The sequence below is a fragment of the Pseudopodoces humilis genome, chromosome 6 (assembly GCF_049639895.1).
Source record: "Pseudopodoces humilis isolate 2021_Gansu_Grassland_sample_001 chromosome 6, ASM4963989v1, whole genome shotgun sequence".
NCBI classification, from domain to species: Eukaryota; Metazoa; Chordata; class Aves; order Passeriformes; family Paridae; genus Pseudopodoces; species Pseudopodoces humilis.
Window position 1 is genome coordinate 24,584,128 of NC_142205.1, and position 19,786 is coordinate 24,603,913.

Below are 19,786 nucleotides of genomic sequence, written 5' to 3' on the forward strand. Positions count from 1 at the left end.
ATTTATCAATTATCTGTAGACATGAAAATTCCCTCTGGAATTTACTAGTAATAATTTCAAGCCCATCCAGAGCTTATTCTCATCCATTGCTCATCACTCATTCTTCCCTATGGAGGCTTATGCCATTTTCTGATTTTTGGTTTTTTTTTTTTAATGCAACGGAGCATGATTCCTTTAAAAGCATCAAATGAGGTATTTCAGAATATGATAAACTATAATTTTATAACAGAGTATTGAGATACAATTAATACATTCAGGCAAAAAGTCATGTGATGCTGATGGACTGTGAATCCACCTAGGAATGTTTGAGTCTCTCCTCCTTTCCATCCTCCTTACCCATCTACACTGACCTGATATCCCCTATCTCCAAACTCCTGGATAAGGAGACATGAGGCAAGCCAGGGAGACAAGGACTGAAACTCCTTACTCTTCATAACATGAAGGACAGGGAGTGGGAAAAAGTGCAAAACTCTAGAGGGGCACAAAATAAGCATGAACACCATGACACAGTGGTAACATCAGTATCATTAATTTTGGTAGCAGATGACATTAGTCATATTATAGTCATTTATTGAAAAGTGTGGTACTATTGTGGCATGGATACATTATGCCTCACTATTTCAAATCAATATGCAGTGAGCAAATAAAATAGAAAATCTGTTAAGAAACTCACATGTCCTTGGTTCTAAGATTAAAACTCAGGCCTGACAACAATACGACAGATATGAGGAAAGATTTGTAGTTTGGAAGTCCTGTAGGCCTGGTATACGTTGTAAAGCCAAAATACTACCCTATCACTATGAATGGGGGTATGATGTACAAAATCATTTATTCTTTGGTGGATTGTTGGACAACATTTAATTTATTAAAATGTTTCATAATAACCATAGTCTAAAAAAAAATTTCTAAGCTCTGAAATCCTGTTTGCTTTTGGGTAGTATTCCCACTGTTTTCATTGGAACTACTCATCAAATTATGATGCATCTGGTGCAAATGTGACAGAACAGAATTATATGAACACCAATAAAAAAAAATCTGCATGATTAGTGCAAAAGAGTGGAAAATTATATTAGACTTTTAATGAGCCTTGACCTAGCCACAATAATTAAGTACTGGAGGTGATCATGACATCCATCAGTTTTGGCTCTCTTGATATGAAGGAATATTTTCAAATCAGTCAAATGCAATTATGTTCTATGGGTATATAAGTGCAGTAAAATGTCATTCAAAGCTTGTATCTTTCTCATTAACACGGTTGTTCTGACTAATATCAGATATGACTGCTGTGATTTGACCATTTCTGGTCAATAAATAACTTTTGAAATTTACATCTGAATATAACCACAGTATTTCCTCATATTTTATATTCTTGCTGTGATTAATTTGCCAAGGCTTTTCAAATATGAAGTAACCTTAATTTCCTAGAGTAGGTTTGCATTTCTTTAATTTATTTGAAGGTTTAAATATACTAGTATATGTTTAAATAAAATATTAGAGTGTTAATTTACACTTGAGGAAGCATGCATTTGTGTTCATTGGACACTAATGTAATAGTGTTGAGCTAAACCTGAAAAATGCTTTCTTTAGGGATATTTACTCTAGGCTTTTTTGTATTAAAGAATCATTACTGAGTGTGAACACCTAAAAAAACCAATGCACTAAAGTCTGCTAAAAAGCTATAAGAGGAACACCTGTGTTGTTTGCAATGGGATTAGAAACTCTTTAGGATCAATAACCCTAAAAGAATGGTGTTCGACTTGTAAATGGCCACTGATGGGCTGCAGGTGCTGAAGAGCACTACATAAGGTATAGGCTAGAGAAGCAAGGCCCAGTGGCTGGAGTAGAGGGCAGAAGGAGGGCTGAAGAAAGATGATGACTTTAGGCCAGGAGACTTAGGATCAAATAATTCAGTAGGCCTGATGTGGACGCTTGTCTGGAGAGAAAGCCACCAACTGAAGCAAGGTATTTGAGGAAAATTTAGGGGTGGGGTTCTGATGAGCAAAGCCAGACTATTACTGGGAAGTACTGGCTCCTACAGCACTTTGTGCCTCCCTTGCAAGGGACTTTATAGAGACGAGATATGCTTGTTAGTGTTGTTTTGTTTATTTATGTAATCTTTTATTTGTATATTTATATAATTTGTATATTTATATAGTCTTAGATGTCTGTAAGTATTCTCTACCACAGTAACTTCACATAGTTACCTACTGCTTCTCTTGGTATGAGAAATACTGAAAATGTTCATGTGTAGACAACAGTGGGAACTTTTAAATTGTGCCACGTGAAACAGCTAAACACCACTTTAATAAACTCACACTTGCTCTTCTTTTTGTGACAGGAATGGTGTAGCTTTTTTAATGGGATTATTTGTGTGAATATTTGTGATTTTGTACTGATGAAGTCCTCTTGGTCTTCAAAGACCATCTCTTTATCTTTGGAATTCTATGGCTGATGTTAAAGGAACCAGTCAGACTGGGGTCTGATGGTTTGTTGGCTTTGACTCCTTTTTCCATTGTTACAGTAGTGTATTCAGGTAGTTTGGATGCTTCTTCCTTTGAGAGTGTGGGACCAGAAAAAGCATTTGCTTGGGCAAGATTTGCTACTTCCTTGTTTAAAGTAAACCATCTGGACACAATTCTGTGCCATGTGGTAAAGGATGACTGTGCTTAAGCAGTGAGGTTGGACCAGATGACCCTGCGCGGTCCTTTCCAACCTGACCTTTGTGATTCTCGGGTTCTGTGAAAGGGTTTCCTTAGCGTGTTTCACTTGCTGTTCTCAGAATTGAAATCTAATTTGTAACCTTTTCCTGAACATCTCAACAGAATGTCAGAAAAGTAGCTAATAATATTGATAGTGTAGATATCCTGGAATTTACACAAGCAGAAAGAAAAAAGATCTTAATCTTGCCTTTGCAGTAAGGCAGAAAAATTAAAAGCATACTCTTATTCTTTCATGGTTCTGGAAGATGGACATACAATGTGGAATGGAATCCTAGTGACAGTAAAACTTCTGGAAAGATAAGAAAAACTTTAGTATAGTTAAATAGGATAAAAATATTTCTCATGACCCCAAAACATGGTGAAATAAGGAAGGGTGCTGGCATCCTGTATATGGTAGCTCTTCATTGTATTCCACTGCTCTTTTTGTTCCTTTTTTCCAAAGTATATTAACAGATAAATTAAGATGGTTGAGATTTGATGTGATCAAGGCTATAACAGCGTGTGTTTTTTTTACTCTTTTTACTTTAACCTTTTTGATGGACACAAGAAGTTCCTAGGTGGTGTTCTCACTTTTATGTGACATGCAACCAAACCACCATACATGTTCTGGGGAACTGTGGGGTTCTGTAGTGATGGAATATCATGAGAGTTTTTCAAGTGAGCAGGTATTAATGCCTAAGATAAGTTACAGAAATGGATTATGTTTCCAAATATTGGATGGGAAAGATGGGTATATGGGAGCATCCTTGTCTCTTTCATCTCAGATGGATGGGAGAGGAAGGAAGAGGGAAGGGACAGTTGCATTTTTACCAACCAAATTATGGTTTTCATAATTTTTATAGCAGCCTGACATTTGATGACACCATTAACAAGATAAATAAATCCAGTATCACTGAAAAGGTTTTCAGAGGCATATGATATCAAAAGATCTGAGACCAATTCTCTGTTTCATGAAGTACTTTGACTAGAAAACATCAGGGGAAGACTGTAAGAGGAATAGCAATATATCATCCTTTATGTAATTTGGAGAATGATGTCAGAAACATACCCAGTAATGGAGGGACAAAGTGAGTAATCTACAAGGATTTGATGAAACCCATAATGGGCTTTGGCTCTTTTTGTTGCTTTCTTTCCTTAATATACCTCTTCATCAATGCATGATTTTTTTCACAGGATAACAAGGAAAGGAGATGTGGGAAGGAGAGAAAATATAAGGAGTACAAGGTTGACTCATTTATTTTTAAGTAACAGTTTGACCTTCTTGGCAATTGGTATTTTTTTTATTACTAAACAGGCAATTATTGCTACAGCTTAGCTGGGCTTTTTGTCTGTTTATTCACAGATCTTTTGAGAAACATATTTTAACACAGAAGAACATATAGTCTTTGCTTTTCTGGTTGTTGCCTAGTGAATCTATTTTTCAGGAGAACAGGTCTGACCACTGCTGCTTCACAAAGTGCTCTATTATTTCTATAGAGATTTTCCTTTTCAGGGACTGAAGGAAACCTCATATATTCAGAAGACAGCAAAATAGATGGCATTTGATTCAGTGGAAATAAATGAAATCTTTTTGTCCTATGCACAATCAGAACCAGAAAGCCCATTCTTTTTCTGCGTTGTTTAGTCAAACATTTTGTTTGACCTTTCTTCATTTTCATTCTTTCTCCTACTGTTTGTTTTTGTTATTTTTAACTTCAGAAATTCCCCAAAATACTCTATTCTCTGTTAGCTATAATGTAATGCCATTGGTGAGAGTGAAAAGATTATTCCTTATACAACATGATATATTGTTGGTTTTCAAATACATTTCTCACCACCACTTTTCAATGATCCCTTCATAAATCCAGCTGAGGGCAGGCAAGATCCATGTAGCTCTGTGAGAAGGGATAAGCGTAATTTACTAAAGATTCATGAGCTGTTTTCTCACACTCTCCCAGCTATTATACAGAAGTATATTATACCTGATAGAATCATGCTGAATGTGAAATAATGTTTCTGTGGCAAATGAGTTTAAGAAAGATCACCACTAGTCTCAAAAGGAATAGAATCTTTCTCTTAATTTACCATAAAATATAAATTCATTTTAGCATATGAGTTTAAAATTAGCTGTAATGACAGTTTGATTTCTTCAAAGACAATATTGTACTTCTGCCTTGCACGAACTGTATGAGTTTACATACATTGTAAAACATTCTCTGCATACCCAAAATACAGACTGCATGCAAAACAGATAAGAGCTGAATAAAACTGGAACAACAGATATTGTTCCACTGATTTTATTCAGTTAAATCTGGAAGTTTTTGCATCTGTGTATCCAAGAGTTGCTCTCTTCTTTTTCCCTTCTCCATTGAATGCCTTGGCTTTTAGACAGCAGCAGAACAGCCATACAGGCACAGCAGCAGCTGTACTCCCTTTCATCAAGCATCCAGCTCTTGTTGCTCTCCTCATCCCTGCAAGGCAAACCGTGGCCGTGTCCATACGCTTGTGAGTGATAACCAGGTGCTTGAGAAGGAAGAATGTCTGTGCCCTTCCTTGTTTGGACCTATCCTGCCTGACAGTCTGTGCATTAAGAAATGTGTATAGCAGACCATCCACCCAGGAAAGCTGCTGCATCCCTGGCAGTCAGGCAGGTTGGAGTAATCTTCTTTCTCTGTATTATAGAGAATAGAGGAGGAGACAATTTGCCAAAGTGTGATATTCCCAGGTTTTTCCATTAAGCCTGCTGTGTTGCTCTAGTACTGAGGACAAAGAAATTTCCCACATTATTTTGCTTGAAAATCCATGGTAAACTATATTTAAAATAGAGAAGAAAATAATTTTTTATTGTTTAAAAAAAACATGTTTTGTTTAAAAAAATTTTAGCTATGCTGGAAATAATTTAAAACCTTTCCATATGCAATGCAAAATTGCTGCCTCATATATAATCTTAAAATGAATGTTCTAAAAATCAAGAATGTAAATTCAGTTTATGCCTAGGGCAAGTCTTTTTTGCCTTGTCTATCCCCTGCCTCCCCAGGAAAGCTCAAATATATCATATCTTCTAAAGCTGAGAAAGAATATAGCTATCAGAAGCCCATTTTTCCATCTTTATTTACATTGGCCAGGCTACTCAAAGAGAGAAAAAAACCCAGACATATCTCTTTACATCTTCTCACTGAGCCATGAATTCTTCAATGCAAGGGGCAACTCCACTCCTAAGTGATTTTTAACAGTAGAAGTACCTTGTGGATAATAAATACACTAGAAAATTTATCTCAAAACTATTTACAAGGTAAAAATGAATCAGTCATCTTCTTACTTTTGTCACCAAATACACGAGTCTGTCCATTTTTTCTTATCATTACACTTTCCTTGCAATGTGCATTTCAGGGGCATCAGGTATCAAGAAAGTAGATATTGAGGAATTATATTAAAACAAATTAATCTGGATGACGAGTAGATAAGTCTTGATGGGAGCATATTTATAGATTTAAAACTATATTATTTATTTGAAGGTTGGGCCAGGAGTAGTGTTCTATGAAATTGTGATCTCAGCATAACATAAAGCAAACAAGCCTTTTCAAGTGGATTAAGAGTACTCAAGTGGTCTGAGCAGAGAGCTATAACAAATATTGACTACCAAACCAAAGAGAGGAATGCAGTGAGCTACATTAGACAGGTTCATCCCTGTCTATATTTATTTTATGTATCCCTGACAATTGAAAATAATGAAAGAAATGTGGCTTTATAAATAGGGAAACGAGAATATTAGCCTTGCTAAGAGGCTGCCAAAGAGCTCTGCTATAACTTTATATGCTAGAGTGGAAAAGATTTCTTTCCTTCTCTTCTGTCCCCTGAGGAACCCTCTGCCCTGCTTTCTCATTCCAGTGCTCATCCCTGTGACTCAGGCTGTGCTGCAAGATAACTCCTTGACCCCACAAGGCTAGATAATGCTTCTTATATATGCTGCACTGTTTCAGTCCTCCTAACATGAAATGATAGCTCCTAAGGGGATAAAGGGTGTTGTTATCAAGTTAAGTTTCTTTAACAAGCCAATGGTCCAATCCAATATAAAAATCAATTTTTCAGAGCTTCACAATGAAGAAGCATAATGCATTTTTATTGGATCTAGCCCTGAGCTATCTTGTCAAAAGTTAGAAAAATATTGTTCAAAACCTCTTATCAAATCAGGGGCTTCTAAGCTTTGCTTGGAGAAGAACCTAAAGCATCATAAATCTGTGAAAGAATGAAAAAGTGAGTTGCACTAGGTGACAGAATTTGGTTATGCATTATCTAGGTTGTCAGCTTTCTGGGAGGATAACTTAATAAGTTTGGGGTTGGTTATTTTTTATTTTAAAGTTTGTTGAGAATTTAGGTTCACTGACAGAGATGGACACAAATTATACTGGAAACTAATGACTTATTTTTATAAGAAATAAATGACCTTGTGATTTCCTCAAATGAGGACAGTTTTCCCAGTCAAGACAGTTCTAGGTCACTAATTACCATAGAGTGACACTATTTCCCTTCCTTCTCTTCAGAATACTGCACAAGAGAAACTTCTGGATTTTGGTAAATATTTATGCTGGAGGGAAGGGCTAAAATATTTTTTTAATAAGTTAGCTTGGAGATAGATTAATTATATTTATTATAATACTCACCACTCATTGTATAATTTTATCATCCTAATCAGGAAGGGAAAAAAACCTAAAGTCACATTACCAAACATCCTGCTTTCGTTATTACTATATTGTAATTTAGTTATTTGATTATGATCTACATTTTAGACATTCTCTTCCCTTTTGTTATTTAGATAAAGATCAGGTAACACTTAATTGCTATCCAAAGCACAGGGTTTATTCCAGTGTATTCTGCCAATTATTCTTCTATCCATCCCTTTGCAAGAATACTTGTTAAATGACAATCACTGAAATGCAAATGAAGACCAGTGGTGGAACTGTAGGACTCTTACATGTCCTGAGCTTCCTGTGCTTGTCTTTCTAACAGTACCAATCTTATTCCCATTTTGACTTTTCTTTTTCATCAGATAATTGGTTGTTGAAATGGTGACATAACTTAAAACTGGGGAGTTCAATGGAAAAATGTGAGATGGTTTTCTTTGGAGAACAGAGATATACTGGGCTGGATTAGATACATACAAAGACACTCAATCAGAGAACAGGGAAAAACCCAGGTGCAAATTTATTTCAAACCATTTTGTTTTTTCTCAAGCCAGAGAGGCTCAAATCATTACTCTGATCTCTTGAACTCAAAGAGAAAGAGCTGAAATTACTTCAGTGGTGTCTAATCCTGAGAACTATCAGAAGAAGAAATTACTGATTTGAATGCTACAGATATCCTGAAGAGACACTAAAGTGAAATCCCTCACAGACTTTTCTTCCACAGTAGGATTTTATGAATTATCTTAGCTTGGTTCAGACTAGGCTTTTACATGAACAATTTTTGTCTTCACCAGCTGGGAAAAAAAGAATATATTATTTGGTGGAGATTTTCTGCCAAGTTTGACTTAATAATTAAAAAATGGCTTCTCACTGAGGTATTTTCTATATTCCTTATTCATTAGGACATGTTATACTAAGGTTTTCTTCAATTAATAATTTTCAGCAATTAAGGCATAACTATAGCTGTGAGGCACTTCACTGTTACTGCAACCATTTCAGAAAATCTGACATGCCACTCCATAAACATACTGGGTAATCAGAACTGGAGAACCAGATCTGCATCATTTAAGTTGCAAATCTATTATGGATTTTAAAATGGTGGTGATTTTGGCTGAATAATTTCTTTTAAAGTTTCATATAAATATGTCTATTTGTGTTTCAGAGCAGCAAACATTACATTGTATCTCAGTCCTCAGTCTTTATTTCTAAGATGTATCTTAATTTTCAGAAATTGTGCCTTTCTTCTTTTTTTTTAAAAAAAAAGAAACCAAACTATACAGTTTTAGGGTGAGGTCCCTCAACCTGTCATTCAAACATGAAATCTGATTACCTTAAGTGAGATTCCATATGTGTTCTGAAAATCCTGGACAAGCTTTGACCAAATGTTTGTGGTATATTTCCCCATAGAGATGTCTGTTTGTGGAGATAAAGAAAACACAGATCTTTAACTCAGGGCTTTTCAGTCCTTTTTCTGTTAGAAAATGTATATCTTTGCCTTCTTGATTGACTACAAATTGCTAAATATTTTTTTAAAGTCATTAATTCCACCTAAATCCTTCAATAGAACATTCAATATTTGAAGTTATAAATTTTTAAAAAATATTTCTGCAGTTGCAGAAAGGTCAGTAATCTGGATTCTTCATCTGGACTTCCTGAAAGAGTTTTACATCTCCACACATTTCTGCTTTTAAAAATCGAGATTACTTTCTCAGCCTGTGAGAACCATTAGCTTTCATGATTACGTATTCTCCCATTTACGTGCAGTGTTTTCCCCACATTCTGCAGTTTACTGATAAATGAACTTCTGTACTGTCATAGCAAGCTTATTAAAATAACTAGGAGTTCTTGTAAGCAATGCCAAAGTAAGACGCTAGTCACATACATGCATGAAAAACATAAAAAAATAACTTCTGGGTTTTTTTTGTGGGGGTGGGGGATGGAGGGGCAGGTTTGTGCAACCAGATATCTTTGAAATTACTAACTGGTTAAAGTGAGGAAAAGGGTTTCAGGAAAAGATGACAGTATCCTGCCTGGATTTCAGATACTCCTTACATCAATGAGCTGACAGTCATAAATACATATTGATTTTGCTCGTTCCAGCCTGGGATATTCACCCAAATGCCATTCTTCATCAGGTGAAGAGGCATGAGAAAATGTTAAATTTTTTAGTTTCTCATACTGAATATATGTTTGAAGGTTTTTGGATTAGCAACAGTGCCTGATTAATTATCAAAGACAGAAATTATGTATCTCAAACAATGTCAAAGCAGTGATTTCCCAGTTTCTCTAGAGCAAGTAGCCTAGCATTTCTGATATGATTTACTTTCTCCAAAATATAGACTATCCAAGAAAAAAGGTTTTTCACATACATGAGCATCCAGTAGAGGAACATAAAATACTATTTTTAACTAGGTGAGCACTTGTTCCCATAATATCATTCAGCAGTAAAAATGGAGGTCTTAGAATTACACAAAACAGAGTTAATGAGTTATTGCTAGGCAAGGGTCAAGAGTTTGAAAAGGATGGCCTTTGGGGACTGGAACTAGATCACCTCTGAGGTCTCTTCCAACCCAAATCATTCTATGATTCTGTTTTTCAGGGGGTTAAAGAATCTGTAACTTTACTCATTAGTACTGCCTCTTTACAGGATATAGGTGCTGTTACCCAATGTCTTGGGGTGACTTTATGATACTGGTATCCCCAGTCGTCTGGTTTATGTTATATATTAAGTTCTGCACCTTTAAGACTGGCTTTGAGAGCAAGAGAGGGGAAAAAAGAAGCGCGCAGTTTGTGTTAAAGAAAAACATCACTCCCACACATCCCGCTCCTGGACTGTGGTGTCTGCAGCACGGACAGACAGCGGGACAGAGCTTCTCTCTGGTTTTTAGTTAGTTCTAGCTAGCTGAGGCAGAGGAGTTCCCTGGACCTTTGTTTGTTTTTTCCCAATTTTCTTGGATCTGTGCAAGCCCGCTCTGGACTGCACACCCAGCCAAACCCTGGGAGCTCACGCCTGTGGCCCCACAGAAAAGTAGAGAAGTACAATAGACTGTTAAAGACTACCTTGAAAATGTTGAGTAGAAGATCTTTCAAAAATTATGAGCAGCATCTAACAAAGGCCACCTAGATAGTTAATACCCTAGGTTCCACCAATCAAGCAAGTCCAGCCCAATCCGAGCCCCTGCATAAAGTAGACGGAGACAAAGTCACAGCAGTACATCTCAGAGGTTTGTTAAGAAAGACAATTTAGATCAATTCTACTTCAAGTACAGACAAACCCATTTGTGGAGTTGTTTTTACTCAAAGACCGGGTTACACATAGTAGATAATGCAGAAAAATGAAACAACACAATGTGTACCTCAGGGAGATCTGATGGTTAGGTGAAGATCATGAATAAATGCCCTTGTCTGTATATAATGTATGTGTTGTAAAGTTAAAATATATATATTAATTTTAATAATAAGTTGACGATATGGAGATAAGGGGTGGAATGTCTTGGGGTGACTTTATGATACTGGTATCCCCAATCGTCTGGTTTATGTTATATATTAAGTTCTGCACCTTTAAGACTGGCTTTGAGAGCAAGAGAGGGGGAAGAAGAAGCCGCAGTTTGTGTTAAAGAAAAACATCACTCCCACACATCCCGCTCCTGGACTGTGGTGTCTGCAGCACGGACAGACAGCGGGACAGAGCTTCTCTCTGGCTTTTAGTTAGTTTTAGCTAGCTGAGGCAGAGGAGTTCCCTAGACCTTTGTTTGTTTTTTTCCCAATTTTCTTGGATCTGTGCAAGCCTGCTCTGGACTGCACACCCAGCCAAACCCCGGGAGCTCACGCCTGTGGCCCACCGGGGCCTGGGCCTCGGCACTTTCCAGCGCCGGAGGGACTGATAAGAACCTGAGCGAGCCGAGCTACACCACATGAAAAGGACTTTTTTTCTTCCTAGATTTGCCATCCCATCGAACAGCAAGAGGTTTTATTATTTAATATTACTCAATTTCTGTTAAATAAACAGCTTTTTCCACTTCTCTCTAAGGAATTTTTTTCTCTTCCCGGACCAGTTGGTGGGGAGGGGCATTTCCCTGGGGAAATCCCCATTTGGAGTTTTCCTTCCTAATTTGCCCTAAACTAAGACACCCCACCATAAACCTCTTTCTCCTTCTCTACGTATTTTTCCAGCTTAAATATATGTATTTTCTAGAACTTGTAGCATTTGACTCATTTTGAGTGTTGTATAGATATGCTGAAGCACAGTCAGAGCAAAGAAAAGATGTGCTATCCTTTCCCAGCCTAGGATATATAGGATGGTTATTTCCCTGAGGAGACAGAAATTTGCAGCCCTAAAGCTGCATTGTGATTTTCACAGGAGTACTGCTGCCTTTGGAATCAACCTCTCACCATCAGAAAATCTGTGTAGCATCAGCAGTACTTTCTTCTATTCAATGATGAGCTGTTGACTGGGAAGAATGTGGAAGACATCTAGACTAAGGAGATAGAGAAGAAACCTGGAGAGAAAAAGAATATAGTAATTCTATTTTTTACTTGCTTCTAGATTTATTTGTTCACACTCTGACAGCAGATTCCATTAATTGAAACATAATTTCTTTGCACTTTGTGCAGCTAGATCTTTTAACTGTGAAAATAGGATCCAAATATTTTTAATAACCTACCAGTGAGTAATTTGAAGTACAGTTTTGATTAGCTCTAGAAAGCATAATATTGTCTATTTTCATGTTCTGTAAAAGGCTCAAAAATGGCAGGATCAATTAGTTTTGATTTCCATACCAATCAGTCCAGATGGTTCACATTATTTGCTGAAGATGGCTGCAAATTGAATTTTTCAAAACCATAATTCATACTTTGTGTAATGTACAGATAAAAAATACAGAACTACTTTTTTTGAAGAGAAATTAGAGCTGAATCCCAGTCTAAGCTCACCTTTCCTCAGACTTAGAAACAACTTATGAAAGTGCTATTATTAGTATTATAGAAATATATATTATTAGTATTATAGTGCTATAGAAAGTACTGCTACTATTCCAGGAAAAGGGAAAATCAGGCTATGTTGCGGTTTTTTCAGGGGAGGTGAAAAAAAAATCTTTTCTTAGATAATGTTCTAAGGGGTTTACATGGTATCTTATTCAAAGATACTAGAAATTATGTTGATTTTTACAAAGTGTTTGTTACTTACTTTGTGCGTAAGCCATTAGTAGCACTTCAAACACATTTATAGCTGAATGTACAGTCTATTCTATCAGAAACTGTAGACAATCTACAGTCTATTTTATATCAGAGAAAAACACTTAGAAAAAACTGTTTATAGATAAAGTTAATTTAGGAGGCACTGCAAGCTTTTTATGAAGAGCCCCACAAAATCAACTATACTCATACAATTTATCTGAACAGCAATTAATAGTAATCCTTCACACTTTTATAAATAAAAATTTAAGCAATTCTGGCTCCCCAGGGATTCAAACATCTGAGTCCTATGTCCTATCTCTTCCTTACTTCATGTAATGTATCTTGGGTCCATAAATAATGCAGATTTCAGCCTGCATATGATGCATAAGGTTGTAAGCATCAGTTTGATCCAGGAGTACCATTGCAATATTTATTGCACTTACTACCATTCCCCTTGAGTAACAAGAATTTCAAGAAGTTTTATACATTTATGCATGTACACAAACTTTAAATAGATGCATATTACATCCTTACATATATTACCTTTATATATCTGTTTTATATGAATCTTATGTATATATATATTCAGTATTTTAAAAGGTATAATTTTATTCTTGTCTCAAAAAGCCAGTTGAAAGTAATATCTTTAGCTTTATGAGTCAACTGGAAGTTTTGTTTTAAAATATCTGGAGGAATTGTGCAGTTTTTCCTGATTAGATAGCAAAAGTGATCAACTGTCTGAGAATGTGACCTGTTAATCCAAATTATCAAGATGATACTTACATATCATTGACACAGGTATCAATCATTATTACCTGTATCTTTTTATCTGTTTTAGAAACTATTGAAGCATTAAACATTACTTTTGCATAACTCAAGAGAGAGTTTGAAGGATCCTCAGCTATCTTTTAGAAGACCAAAGAAATGGGAATTTCAGAGGCAAGATGTGCAGTTAGAACTGGGCTTTGTTGTAATTCTTGGCTTCTGAGAACAAGTTTATCCTTGAATGCCCATTAACTATCAGACATTTATTCCACTTTCACTAACATATGCTTTCTCTGTTTTGCAATTTTTCTTTAAGATTTTTAATCTGATTGCCAACAAAAACAAGAGTTGTGTGATTACACTGTCAGCCTGTTTCTTCCCTCTTTGATAACATTTGAATTCACTGACTAATTGCAATCCAGGTTTGACAGGTGGAAAAACTTTCAAAAATAATTAAGTTCTTAAAAGCTTTGAGGAAATAAGCAGCTGAGGAGAAGAGGGAAAAGTTGTGAGCACCTGGATGAAGGGAATGGCAACTGTGAGTGTGTAGCTAATGAGGCACTGGCAAACACACAGCAGTGAGAGATATAAGTGTTTCCACTGCTGGAAAACCTTCAGCAGGGTTTTGTACTTTCTTATGCACTGGAATAATTGCAGCCCTGAAAGTAGGAAATGAAGCTTCTTGTGTTTTCAGTACTTGTAAAAGGAGGCTGAGCCATCTAAGTCTTATTATTAGAAGCATTTTGGAATCTGATGCAGTCCTGACAGTTATTTTTATATTTTTTTTTCCTGAGAAATCTACACCTACTTCTTATTATGCTCTGAGAAGTTTTATATTTGGAGGCCCCTGCTTAGAGAAGCTGTGAAGTAAATGAGATTAAGTAGAACAACTAATTGAGTTCTTCAGAGACTGTCAGACCTAAGGCCTAATAAGCACCTTGCAATTTTAGTACAGGTAATTGGCCCACAGCCACTGAAGAGGAAGCTGAGTTTTAGGGGGAAGAAAAAAATAAAAAGAAAAATAATATCCATAAAAATAATAATAAAAAAAATCTAAATATCTTGAGTGTGAACTACTGGGTCAATGTCATGCCATTTGGTACCCATGCATGGAGAATACTTGATAAAAGAGAGCTTCTTGGTGAAATAAAAAATAAAGAATTATATGAAAAAGATATGGAAAATATGCAGCTGTTTGTAGGGCAGATAGAAATTACCTTGTTTGTCAAAATCTTTACTTGTCTCTAACCATTATATCATAATCAAGGTAGCAGTGAGCTACATGTCAGTTCTAATTTAATACTATTGAATCAGGGTCATCATTAAAGTAGTGACTCATTTGAAGCATAATTAACCCCAAAAATACTAGAGAACTGTGAAACAATAAGCATTAAAAATTCCTGTCTCTTAGGACAACTCAGCTGTGGCTGACACCTGCCAGAGGTGACCTGGAGCAGGGAAGCCTGCAACTATCAGTGGCTGTCAATTTATGCATCACAGGGGGAGAAGTTGTTCCAGCTCCCATCTGAATCTCTCTTAAAGGACTTTCATTCTCTGAAGCAACCTCTTTCCCACATTTTTGGTGGAGTCCTCTTTGATGCATAGCATTTAAAGTACAAAGGTAAAAAGTGTTGTATCCTGTAACCTTTACAGGGCGCTTATATTTTGTTACTTAGTTCCTAAATCTTGTTTCTGTTGTTTTGTTTTGTTTTTTTGCATTAGGAAACAACGTTTTACTTGAAAGCTAATGGATACTCAGGGTAATGAATGTTCTTCATATTTTACTTATGCAAACCACAGCCAGGAGAATGCTTACAATAAATCAACTGCTTTTGCAACAGACATGAACAGCATTTGCATGCCAGCTCATTTCTTGTTTAAAATTAGTCAAGCTGTGCCTTAGAGCTGCAGAGGTTTCTCAGGCTGACCTGTATGGACTGCAGCCTTACTTACATCAGAGCAGATGTTCCTGAGTGTGGGCACTCAGCTGAAGCACAATCAAAGCTTATGGACCTCTTCGAAAAGGGTCTTTGAAGAACTACTGCAATTATGACCCATACACTAGTGCCTCCCTATAGGAGACGTTTCTTGGCTTTGACTTGGTTTAAAGAGAGGTGAATTGGTGTGTTTAGATACATACTTATGGCACTGTGAATTACACATCTTCTACCTCCAGTAAATTTATATTCTGGTCATGGGCTGGCGCAGATGACTCAGTTTCTCCCAGTTTTTATTATAAGATTCCCTCTTACAGCTTCATAGTTAGATGTAGGACAGAGAGCTCTGGGCTGAGGACTACTGGAGCTGGCAGCAGCTGAAGGTTCCCCAGTGAATTATAGAAGGTGTCACATCATTAATCTGTCTTTATTGCTGATGTGTCTCATTATCTCTTTGATATAATTTTGAGGTGTGAGAAGTGGTCCTGTGGGTCATGCATTGAGGCATCCTGTCCCCACTACATGTCTCTGTGTATTCCTCTTTCTATATGCTCTTTGCATATCAACCATACCAGCATCCCATATTTCATTATTCAAAAAAAACTAATGGTCATATGTGTGTATACAGCCAAGACTACTCCAACACAGTTGAGATTTTATCTTCTCTATGATGAGCTCATGTCTTAGAATATAGAGGGGAAATGTGATACAAACATTAAATTTGTCTTAAGTATAATAAAATGCTAAATGTATCACTTATCATAAATATTTTACAGCACAGCCATATGAGTTCACGGTATTCCCATTATAGCTCTTAACTTATTCACTTTCTGTATGAGACACTTCTATACATGATCCTTCTTAATTGTGAGTTCACAGATGAGTGGAATTAATTTTATCCTCACATATTGCAGTTTTAACATAAATATTTGTTCCCATTTGTACAACATGTCCTTGAATACTGCTGAGGAAGAGAATATTTGAAAATGTGACTTTCACCTCTACTTTATCAGGATTTATAAGCAAATATTAACATGGATATTAGGGCATGATCTGCACTAAGTTCATTTTCATAACCCACCATATTAAAAGTTTAAGTGAATGAAACTCATAAAAACTACATCCTATTCCACAGTTTTGTATTGTGAAAATTACCTTCAATATATTGTAAAAGCTCATCAGGATATTTTTGACCTGATCACTTTCAAAGAAATGCAAATCTTTGGCTGTGTATAGACAATTGTATGGATCTGATTCATTAGAACAGGAAATTAAAAAGAAAATGTTGCTGTCTTCTAAATGCTGGAGCCATAGAATAGTATGGGTTGGAACCTTTAAAGGTCATCAGCCTTCCTGCAATAAGCAGGGACATCTCCAACTCAACCGGTTTGCTCAGAGTCCCATCCAATTTGACCCTGAATCTTTTTAGGAATTGGGAATCTAGTGTATCTCTGGGCAACTTGGTCTAGGGTCCATCCCCACAGGAAAATATTTCCTTCTCACATCTAATTTAAATCTACCCTTTTCAAATTTAAAATCATTATTCAGTGTCCTGTTAAAAAGTCTGCCCACATCTTTATTATAAGTTCCATTTCAGTACTGAAAGACCAATAGATGATCTCAAAATAATGTGCAAATGAAATGAAGGGTACAGCCAGACATCTATATTATATTATGTATTTTGTAGTCTTTTATAAGCTATTCAACAGCATTTTAGCATGAATAGGTGTTGAACAAATGTTTAACTACTTCACCAAAGCAACAATAAAATTATGCTAAATTGTGACCATCATACGATGTGTATTTTTTGAAAAGAGGAATCAATCAGCCCAGCAAACTGAATGTGCCAACTGGTTTAGCAGTTACACATCCATGTGGCCAAGGCAATAATTGCAATATAGAATGAAGGTCTAATAGAAAAATATAGTCAGTTTTTCAGTTTGCAGCTATAACAATTTTTTTCCCCTAATAAACAAAAAGAACAGGGGTTTATATTCTGATTAACTGTTTTATAATTCTATTTTCAAATACCAGAGTTATCACAATGCATGAATGGTGTTACAATGGATAGCTACCTGGTCAACTTTTGAATTCTTGGATCAAAATTGATAAATGCATGCTATTTTGTGAAGTGGGAAGGGGTCAAGCGCAATTTGCTCTGCTTAGAAGAGTAGGTGAAACCCTTTACTCTCCCTACAGGCTGCAAATAAAACTGAGATAAACTGTGGTACTTGAACATCTCACAGCTTCAAAGGTCAGAAAATTGGGAGCATTCTCTGCAAACTTCAGAATTTGTGTTCTCCACTGTCAGACTGAGTCTGACCTTTAAAGGACTGAAAGAGCCCTGTCTCTCAAAAATAGTGAGATTCCTGATGCCCAAACACCTTCAATCATTACTTGAGTTAATGGAGCAAATATTTGCTCATGGATGTAATCTACCACTGATTTAGGATTGCTTCTGCTGTATACTTTCAGATGAAAGTTAATCACATTATAGTAGACACATGTGGGTAGAATGGGAGTGAGCAGATTTTAAAGATTGCATATAGGAAATTCAGAGCACAACATGCAAATTTTCTGCAAAGATATTTGATGTGCACCTTCACTGGATTTACCTCCTAAGTGGTTTTCCCCACGACAAGTGAGATTGTTATTTTGACCAGAAGTTTTCCAAAGACTGTATTTGCTTTGCTTATAATCCATATATTCATATTACAAAAAACAATCTCTTCAGCTGTCCATATAAATTCTATGGAGAACTTAACCCTGTGTTAGATGCAACCCAATACAATGATTTTGGCCACCCAAGGATTGCAGGTATCAACCCAACTGGAGGTTAGTACGCTGCTACTCTGATGTGCTTGCTATCAGAACTAGTGCATTTCAACCCTGTCAGAGACAATGCCTGTCAGAAACACTTTCTCTTTGGGGTTTTCAGTTGCCCAGTCTCTTTGGATTTCTCTTTAGATAGGATCAATGCCATGCTTAATGCATTGGGAAAAGGTGGCTTGCTGCCTAATTGCTGGCTCCCATTACAATTTTGGGTGAAGTTCATTATACAGGTGTAGGAGAAAGCACAAGCTCTATTAATGCTGTTTGTCATCCTTTTAAATCTTCTATGTAGTAATTCTGTAAGGACAAAGTTCACTTACAGCAAAACATGAGGACTTGTGTACATAATAAGGTGTACCAAAAAATTTAATTTGATCAATACAAACACCAGAAGAGAAAATCATCTTCTCTCACTTCACTGTTCAGTGAGAAAGGGTAAGATAATGTTAAGATAGTGTTATCACTAGCTGGTCTCATTTAAAGGATCACCTTGCTTGCTGGAATTCTGATCAGATAAAAGCCAGTTTATTTGTTGAGGAATGTTGTTTTTGAAGTAAGGAGCAGTACTGAATTACTTGCATTCAAGTAATTATAATATAATAAGCAGAACAATTTTCTTTCACGTTAGTATAACTTTTTTTGAAGCAGAAATCTATAATAGCTCATTACTATACTACTATACTACAGCAGCTTGAGGAATTACGGCTCCCATTGTGTTTCATACCATAAGTGGTTAGGGATGGCTAATTTTTTAGAAGTTAATTTAGGTTCTTGATTTTTTTTTTTATGGATGTTCTGTAGGTAGAATATATCTTCCTTCAAAAGAGGATTTCATTTTTGTTTGTGATCCTCTGAGCAGTGATAACCTTTATATTTTCTAGACAAAATCATGACTATCCAATTTAATTTTTCCCTAGTTCTGTGAAAGGCTGAGAATTTTTAAAATGCATTTCTCTCACTGAAAACAATTACTTTTTAAAAATTGTTTCCAGTGGGGATTTGGGTACCTGATAAAACAAAATGGATTAGTAAATCAAAGGAAAATATGACTTGAAGTGAAAAGGAAACAATTTTCTTCCTATTTAACACAGGAGTCACTGAAAAGGGGCACTTGCATCTTCATGGAACATTTTGAACTTAAGATTAGTACTGTGATGGTTTCTTTCGGGTAAAAGTGAAATAATTGAAGACCTGAAGGGAAGTATGCAAGCCTTGGTCTGGGGAGGGACAAAGGGGCTGAAAAGAGAAATACACATTATATGATTACATACTGTCACAGCAACCATTCTGACTGGAAAGCAATACAGTCTAACAAATTAGGTCTGAGGAATGGAATAAGAAAACCTGTTTTCTATTCTTGGCACTGCTGATGACTAATGGAGTGACCCTAGAGAGCCATTTCAAGTCACTGTTTCTCTCTTTTCAGGACTGGATTTGAAAGTTCTAGGGAAGGATTGCCTTTTTTGTAGGGCCTGTATAGTGAAAAGAATCTGGGTCTTCTAAAACTGTGATAACATGAATATTCTTGGGGAAATGCTTCGCTTAAACTTGAGGTGACCTGAACCAGATATTTCTGGAGCATCAAAAACAGTATGAAGAAATCTGTCTTTGTTTCATTGTGTGTTCTTGTAAGATGTAATTCTTGACTTCATGTAGAGGAGAAGAAATTCAGTCTTTAAAATATCTCTGTAAAGGC

The 19,786-nt window shown here is 36.2% G+C and overlaps 1 long non-coding RNA gene across 1 annotated transcript; it reads left to right on the forward strand.

Annotated features, from left to right (window-relative positions):
- The first annotated feature begins 1,839 nt into the window (after positions 1-1,839).
- Positions 1,840-15,580, forward strand: LOC148184129 (uncharacterized). Its single transcript, XR_015772743.1, has 3 exons — positions 1,840-1,962; positions 14,733-14,942; positions 15,044-15,580. It is a non-coding gene; the product is annotated as an uncharacterized LOC148184129 (long non-coding RNA).
- The last annotated feature ends 4,206 nt before the right edge of the window (positions 15,581-19,786 follow it).